The sequence below is a fragment of the Hyaena hyaena genome, unplaced genomic scaffold (assembly GCF_003009895.1).
Source record: "Hyaena hyaena isolate Hyena2069 unplaced genomic scaffold, ASM300989v1 scaffold_524, whole genome shotgun sequence".
In the NCBI taxonomy this organism is placed as follows: domain Eukaryota; kingdom Metazoa; phylum Chordata; class Mammalia; order Carnivora; family Hyaenidae; genus Hyaena; species Hyaena hyaena.
The window spans coordinates 1283885-1292305 of NW_024081155.1; the positions used below are offsets into that span (position 1 = coordinate 1283885).

Consider the following 8421-nt stretch of genomic DNA (forward strand, 5'->3'; position numbering starts at 1 on the left):
GATTGAGGAGATGATTTTTCCCCCATTGTTGCCTCTTTTGTTGTAGATTGATCATATAAGTGGGGGTTTATTTCTGAGCTCTAAAGTCTTTTCCATTAATTTGTCTGTTTTTGTGCTAATTCCACACTGGTTTGATTACTATAGCTTTGTAATATAGTTTGGAATATGGCTTTGGTTTTTTTTCTCAAAATTTCTTTGGCTATTGAGGGTCTTTTGGGGTTGTATACAAATTTTAGGATTATTTGTTCTAGCTCTGTGAAAAAATACTATAGGTATTTTGATAGAGATTGCATTGAATCTGTAGATTACTTTGGATAGTATGAATATTTTAACAATATTGTTCAATTCCATGAACATGATATATCTTTCCATTCATCTGTGCTATCTTCAGTTAATAAAGTTTTGAAAGACGTTCACCTTTGTCACACCTATTAGAGGAACTCTTAACAGGAGGTAAAATTTACGATATCTAATGGAGAAAGGAAACTAAGATGTCTTCTAGTATCCTTGCTCTCTTTGGCAAATGAAGTAATTGAGGTCCTGTAATATCACCTGTGTCACTTAGGGTTTGATAAGAGAGACAGAAGCCTTTTGAGTGACATGGAATGAGAGAGTTTATTATTGGGCAGAGCTGGTGGGGAAGTCAGTGTAAAGCCATTGCTGTTATGTCTGGGGGTGAGTCTGAAGTCACCACAGGCAAGCAGAACCAGCAGTCTGGAAGTAAAGCTGAACCTGAGGTAGAGGAGCATGTTGACAAACTGGAACCTTCATAAACAGCTGGAACCCTTCTGGACAGACTGGAACTCCTCTTTCTCTCCCACTGCCTCCAAGTTTGATGATACAGGTCACCTGTGATAGGAGACAGGAGGTAAATTTCTCTTGTGGCCAACCCTAATCTGGTGAAATGAGTTGTGGGAAGTGCTGTTCCAGGTCAGAGAAATTGGCACAGCATAAAGCTCCCACATCAAGTAACAACTCCACAAATACACAGTCATAGAGCTGGCCCCAGAACCCAGTGTTCTTTTCATTAGACTATTCTTCCATCTATAATAGTATCAATTGCAAGGTTAAGAACATATATTTTACTTTGGAAGGATTAAGTATTAAATTTTTGAAAATAGACATCAAGCCACTGAATTGCCATCAAAAGCAATCCCACACTTTCCAGTAATCCTCATAAAATTTTACTTTATAGTAGCAGATGGTTTGTGAAATCATTTAAGCCCACTTTTCTTATTCAGTATCACACACCCATATTAGAAAAATTTGGCTTAACTGATCTGTAGAATATTCCATTTCTTGGCAAAATGGAGAAGGTGGTTTACAAAGTTCTGAGGCTTGTGAGGGACTTCTGAATCATTCACTTTTGGTCAAAATCACATAAACCTAAAAGAACACAAACCTATATACCCACTAAGGCTTTTGGTTTCTCTGAGATGGCCTAATTTAAGACCACAGAACCACAGGTAGCCACATGCCATTGTTTGATTTTGTGAAAACTTTTCCAGCACTCTAAACTCCACACTTGGTAGTGAAGGAAATGTTACCTGTAGGAGAATCTAAATTTCTCTGAAAACGTTTGTTTAAGCAGCTTCATCCAACTAATTACCTGTTGCTCAAAAAAAACTGGGTGAAAAATAGATGGAACAGAACACTCAAACAAGAAGCATGACTTACGAAAAACCACCTCTAGGTGGCCTCAGAGCTCTGTTACTGCTCTGACATTTTTGGGTTCTTATTTAAAGTCTCCGCTCACAGAGAAACTCTAACACACTTTGTGATAATTATTAACTTTATGACTTTATGACAAGCTACATCTCCTTCCCCCTTTCAATTCCATTTTACATTCATCATAACTTTTTAAAGTGCTCTGTTTTGAAAGCATTTCTTCAGTTCTTACCATAGCTCTTGTTTTGCCTTTCTTGTCAATGTTTTAGCTCAGAAACGTGAATCAATCAACTCTTAGAATTCTCTAAGTGTATATACTGTGTAAGGAATCTTTAAGATACCCTGATGTTTTAGGTGTCATTTGCTTTGAGGAGGAGAGGAAAGTGTGCCTGGAGCCATTTTTTTTTCCCCTACGATAAAGGGCAGATTCCAGGAATCTGAGTCCTTCATCTCTGTGGCTGAACCTTCACTTATAAAGGGCTTGGATTCTGCACACCAGGCTCCCGGGAACAGGCAGGCTGGCTTAAAAGGTATGTTCACCTTGGTGACACAACCGGGTTTTCAGGGGCTTGACTGAGATACAGAAACTAAACTTTAAGGATGGAAGCTGTCTTTAGAGTCCAGTTTTGGGGCAGTGGCTTTTTTGAATTGGAGAACCAGAGTTCAAGAGTATCTTCAAAGTGAAGACTTTCTGTATGGAGGCCAGTGTCAGGAATGTTTATGCAATTCTCAGCTCACTTCCTCCCCTATATCTCCCCCCCCCCCATCAGTTCTGCTTGTTGTTCTTGCTAAAGAATAAAGTTGCTAATTCCCTCTATGCTATTAAGTGAAACAAGGATATTTACTGATAGTCTAACAGACCAAATTCCCCAAAGACATTTTCATCTAGTAAGATGTTCTTTCATGTTAGAGTAAAGCTGTGCTTGAGACCTTGAGGTTTAGAGTTAGGGAGATGTAGGCTGACTTTTAGCTATGCTACTTACTGGCTGTGCAGCCCAGGGAAAAAACACTTCATGTCTCTGAGCTCAGTTTCCTGAATGATACAATATAAACTATACCTCAGAGACTCACAACCAAGGATCAGTCAAAGATCGGTGAATACAGTGATTGGCACTAAGAGAGCATGCCGTAAGAGGTAGTAGCTCTTACTGTTTTTATTATCGTTTATAGAGAAGTAAAATTACAGTGGCACCTGATAAGAATGGGTTTAAAGCATGGAGTCTGGATGCATATCTCGTGTTTCTTTCTGGCATCGTTGTTTATGAAATGTGAGACCTTGACTAAGTTGTTTAACCCTTAATCCCCTATGCCTTTGTCTTCTACAGAATGGGGAGAACAGCTACTTTTTAGGGCTATAGTGAGGAATATATATCTATATCTATACAAAGATATAAAATTCACAGAGTGTCTAGTGCATAATAAATGCATAGTACATATTAGCTCCTGCCTAATCACCCTTCAGAATGAGCAGCTCACACAAATAGTTTTAATCCATGTATTTTTAATATTTGTTAGAAAAACTTATGGAAATAACCACTCTGATTTAGGTTGATAAGCTATGAAGAATTAGCTTCTAAGCAACAAACTGGACAAATTTGGGGAGCAGGACAGAAAGAGTGGCTACCATATCTTTCATACATATCTTTTCCACCTTGCTTTTCTTTTCATTCATACCAGAAGGTTATTATAGGGGATAAAATATTTAATGAGAGTGTATGGCATTTTAAATGTCAACAAATTTCAGGAAAAGGAAAAACTGGGAGTGGCATCAGAGATCACGGAGTGTGCATCACAAGTGTGAGAACTTGTTTACAAATGCAAAGAAGGGGCACCTTGGTGGCTTAGTTGGTTGAGCTTCCGACTTGAGCTCAGGTCATGATCTCATGGCTGATGAAGTTCCAGCCCCACATTGGGCTCGCTGCTGTCAGTGCTGAGCCTTCTTGGGGTCCTCTGTCCCCCGCTCTCTCTGCCCCTCCTCAACATTCATTCATTCATTCTCTCTCTCAAAAATAAACATTAAAATAATAAAAATGCAAAGCATACAACTTCCTCACAGATGCCTTAACTAAGTAAATCAAGGTCGTGTCCAGGAACTGTCATTTCACTAGTTTTCCAGGTGATTCTGATACCCCGCTTTGAAAATCATGAGAGTAAGAGCCCTAAAAGGGGTAAAATTCCATTTCTAGAAAATCTGACTCTAAAGTCCAAGATTTCAATCACTGAATTATTTTGGTCTTGAAGAGGGTGCTCAACTGTTGACGTACAGATGTATGTGCAAGAATGTTTGCTGTTAAGAGTGAAAGTTGAGCAGCAATGTAAATGTGCAAAAGGAAGGGATTCTTTAAATAAATCATGTCAGGGACACCTGGGTGGCTCAATTGATTTAGTGCCTGACTTTGGCTCAGGTTATGATCTTATGGTTCATGCGTTTGAGCCCTGCATCGGGTTCTGTGCTGTCAGTGCAGAACCCTCTTTGGATCTTCTGTCTCCCTCTGTCTCTGCCCCTTTGCTGCTCGCTCTCTCTATATAAAAATAAACATTTTAAAAAATCATGTCAGTTCTGTCTGTATGATAGTATGCAGTGTAGCCATTACAATTAAGACAGGTTTTTATAAGTTCATAGTTTAGTGGTGAGTGAAAAAGTAGTGAAGATATGTACACTGTGAATCCATTTTTATCCAAAATGTTATGTTCATAGAGGCTATTTGCTAAGATGCTACTGTTCTTTTTTTTAATTTTTTAATTTATTTTTAAGATTTATTTCTTCTTGAGAGAGAGAGAGAGTAAAAGTGTGAAGGCACCCCAGTAGGTTATAGATAATTTTACAATTTTGTTTGTGTTTTCCATGGTTAGGAACTTTTTAAATGTAACATTTTTAGAATTAAAAAAGTCAACATATGTGTACTGCAGTGCTTAAACATTTGCCAACAAAACTGTGTCAGGCAGAATAAGGGGTCCCCCAAAGGTACCCACACTGTCATTCCTGGAAATTGAATATGTTACCCTACATGACAAAAGGGACTCTGGATATGTGATAAAGATTTGTTTGAGGCTTGGTATGGAAAGATTATCCTCCAGTAGACCTAGTCTCATCAAATGAGTATGTAAAAGCAGAGAACCTTCATGGGCTGTGATGAGAGAGAGATGTGGCGACAGAGGGTCAAAAAGATGCCTTTGCTGACTCTGAAGGTGGAATAATGAGCCACAAGACATGGGGCACCTGGGTGGCTCATTTGGTTTAGCGTCCAACTTCGGCTCAGGTCATGATCTCACGGTCTGTGAGATCAAGCCCCACATCAGGCTCTGGGCTGATGGCTTGGATCCTGGAGCCTGCTTCAGATTCTGTGCCCAGCACTCTGCCCCTGCCCCACTTGCACACTTTCTATTTATCTCTTAAAAATAAATAAACATTAAAAAATTTTTTTAAGTGAACCACAAGACAAAGAATGCTCATGGTCCCTAAAGTTTGAAAAGACAAGGGAACAGATTTTCCCTTAGAGGTTCCAGAGAGGAGTTCACTTGTTGCCTACACCTCTGCCTTAGTCCAGTGAGGTCTATGTTGAACTTCTAAACTAAAGAGCTAAAAGGTCACAAAGTTGTGTGACTTTTTAAGCTGCAAAGTTTATAGTAGTTTGTCACAGTAGCAACAGAAAACTGACAAAAATAAAGCTAAATATTTGCCAGTATTTAAGCTTTTTGCTGGTATATAGACCCTCTGCCCTAATCAACAACCAAGTTGCTTTCCTTATCTATAGTGTCATTAAAATGGTAAATGTTGGGGCGCCTGGGTGGCTCAGTCGGTTAAGCGGTTAAGCATCTGACTTCAGCTTAGGTCATGATCTCACAGTTCTTGAGTTGAAGCCCCGCATCAGGCTCTGTGCTTACAGCTCAGAGCCTGGAGCCTGCTTCAGATTCTGTGTCTCCCTCTCTGTCTGTTCTCTGCTCACACTCTGTCTCTCAAAATAAAAAAATTTTAAATGATAAATGTTAATAGTGAAAACAACCTCAACAGTCATCTAATTCAAGACTTATATTTTATACATGAAGAAATCAGGGCCCACAGAGGTGTGTGACATAGCTGTTGAAAATTAAAATGCCTTAAGTTGCAAGTCTCAGGGAAGTTTGACTCACTCTGATTTATTCAATGAGAAGTTTTATTATCTCACATAACAAGAAACAGGGTGGTCTTCTCCACGGGTTATCAGAACTCTGGCTGTTGGCATTTCTCTTGGCTCTGGCTATTGGAAAGATGAATGCCCTAGCACCAGGCTGCACATCATATCTGAAGAATGGGAGCAGTGAGGAATAGTTTGTATTAGATGCTTTAGCTACGTATGTTGTAATTCTTAGCCAGAAATCTAGAACCAGATTGACTGGGTTCTAATAATAATGCTGCCACTTAGTAGCTGTAACCTTCCTTGTGTAACATGTGTAACCTCTTTGCGTCTCATTTTCCTCTACTGCAAAATGGAATGAGTACGTTTTTCCTGCTTCATTGAATTTATGGAGGATCAAATGAGTTACTGTAGAGAGGTTAGAACATTATGTGGCTTGGTGAATACAGTAGCTACCAATTTATTCAAGCCTCCTTATGTCCACATCCTTTTTTAAAAAAAAAAGTTTATTTATTTTGAGAGAGAGAGAGAAAATACATGAGTGGCAGAGGGGCGGAGAGAGAAAGAAGTGAGAGCCAGAATCCCAAGCTGGTTCTGCACTGCCAGAACAGAGCCCGTTGCAGGGCTCAAACTCACAAACTGTGAGATCGTGACCTGAGCGGGCGTCAGTCACCCAACCGACTGAGCCACCAGGCACCCCCTTATAACCTAACTTCATTAGGGTAGACCCCTTGTAGGCTGACTTTGGGCTCAGCCATGTAACTTACTTTGGTCATTGAAATGATACGGGCATCACCCAGGCAGAGATGTGAAATCCACTTGCATATTAGGGCTTGCATTTCCTTGTTGCTCTTGAACATTGCTGTCATTTGTAGCAGCCCAGAGTAGCCACCTGGAGAGGAGAAACAAACTGCTTCTGTTGCCCTGGCAACAGCTGGTCCTATGAATGAAACCATTCTACATCAGTTAGTTGCCATTCATTCCTCCAGCTGACTATGGACACCTTTGTAAGCCCAGCATGGATCAATGGTGTCAGCTCAGATCTGAAGAACCTGGCAACCAACCCGTAGAATCATGAGATAAATTGTAGGTTAAAGTTACTAAGTTCTAGAAGGGTTTGTTATGTAGCAAAGGCTAGCTGATACAGTAAGCACTCAGTAAGAATTAGCTATCCTTTGGGGCACCTGGGTGGCTTAGTCGGTTAAGCGTCAGACTTTCGCTTAGGTCATGATCTCGCGGTTTGTGGGTTCGAGCCCCGCGTCGGGCTCTGTGCTGACTGCCAGCTCAGAGCCTGGAGCCTGTTTCAGTCTGTCACTCCCTCTTTCTCTCTGACCCTCCCCTGCTCACGCTGTCTCTCTCTCTCCTAGAAATAAATAAAAAACATAAAAAAAAAAAAAGAATTAGCTATCCTTTGATGCTCATGAGTCACTCACCAACAATGATTCAGATGATCACAACAATGGTTACTGTAGACCAGAGACTCTCACCCTGGCTATGTCTCATTAAATGTATGTGAAGCATTAACAAGTGGCAAAGTGATTCTTGTATGTATCCAGGGTTGGGAGTAATCATTTGATTTGGAGTAATTATTGAGAAGGAATGGATGCTGGGGTCAGTCAGTCATCAGAATCATTACACGCAGGATCCTGTAGCTGGTAAGCAGCAGAGAGATGATATTGATTAGTTCTCCTGAGCCCCAGCTTTGGGTTTTTTTTTTTAATCACTGCATGCTGTGGGAGAGGATGATACCCTCAGGCACTCACAACAAGTTAATTATTGGGCATATTGTCCAACAGCAGAGGCAAACTTGTTCACACTGTTTTTCTTTGAGCTGCATATATTCTGAGGCAAAACAGAAAACTTCAGATACCATTGCTGAGACATTTTTTCTTTTTTCCTGCATGCCTAGCATTTGGTGAGTGTTCAGCATCAGATATGAGAAGTTAAGCTGAATAAACTGAAGGAAAACCTTCTAGAGAAAGCAAGCTCAGCTTAAAAAAAATGCTAAGTTTGCTGACTCAAGAGCCCAGGACAGCTTAATAAAATTGAACAGAGGAAAACCAATTAAACACTTTAAACTGCTATTCTGGGGCTCACCAAAACAACACAAATCAAAAGAGGAAATATTCAATTATTAGTAGCAGCTGGATTTTTGTGGAAGTTTTTTTTAGTTAAGCCAAGTCTCCCCTTTTACTACCGCTTCCCAGAGGGCCGACCGATTTTTCATTCTCCAGAAAGTACTTCATTGTGAATTTGCCCACAGGGATATTCAAAGAAATCCTAATGGCCTAATGCAGACCTCTGAGCTCCTCACTTCTCTTTTCAGAAACATTCAGGGTTCCCCAGGGCTTGTCAATAGCCTTGATTTGGTGGACAAAACCTTTTGTGATATGTCCCCCACCCCCCACCACACCATCCTGTCTAGCTTTCCCTACGATTTCTTTATAAAAAAACAGGTGGATTGGATTTAGTCCAGAGGGCTGGTGGTAAGTTTGAGGCCCATTCTTGCCATTTGATCACAAGCCAATGACCATCTCTGGGTTTTGCAATTCTCATCTGTAAATTGGTGATAATATTTCTTGGTTTATATGTGAGGATTAAAATGGGATATAGTTATGTGAAGAACCTTTAAAAATAT

General features: G+C 40.2%; 1 long non-coding RNA gene across 1 annotated transcript; it reads right to left on the minus strand.

Annotated features, from left to right (window-relative positions):
* Positions 1 to 596: 596 nt before the first annotated feature.
* On the minus strand, positions 597 to 6650 carry LOC120247446. The gene is made up of 2 exons (XR_005532309.1): positions 6551 to 6650; positions 597 to 849 (listed from the first exon to the last, which is right to left on the minus strand). It is a non-coding gene; the product is annotated as an uncharacterized LOC120247446 (long non-coding RNA).
* Between the last annotated feature and the right edge of the window lie 1771 nt (positions 6651 to 8421).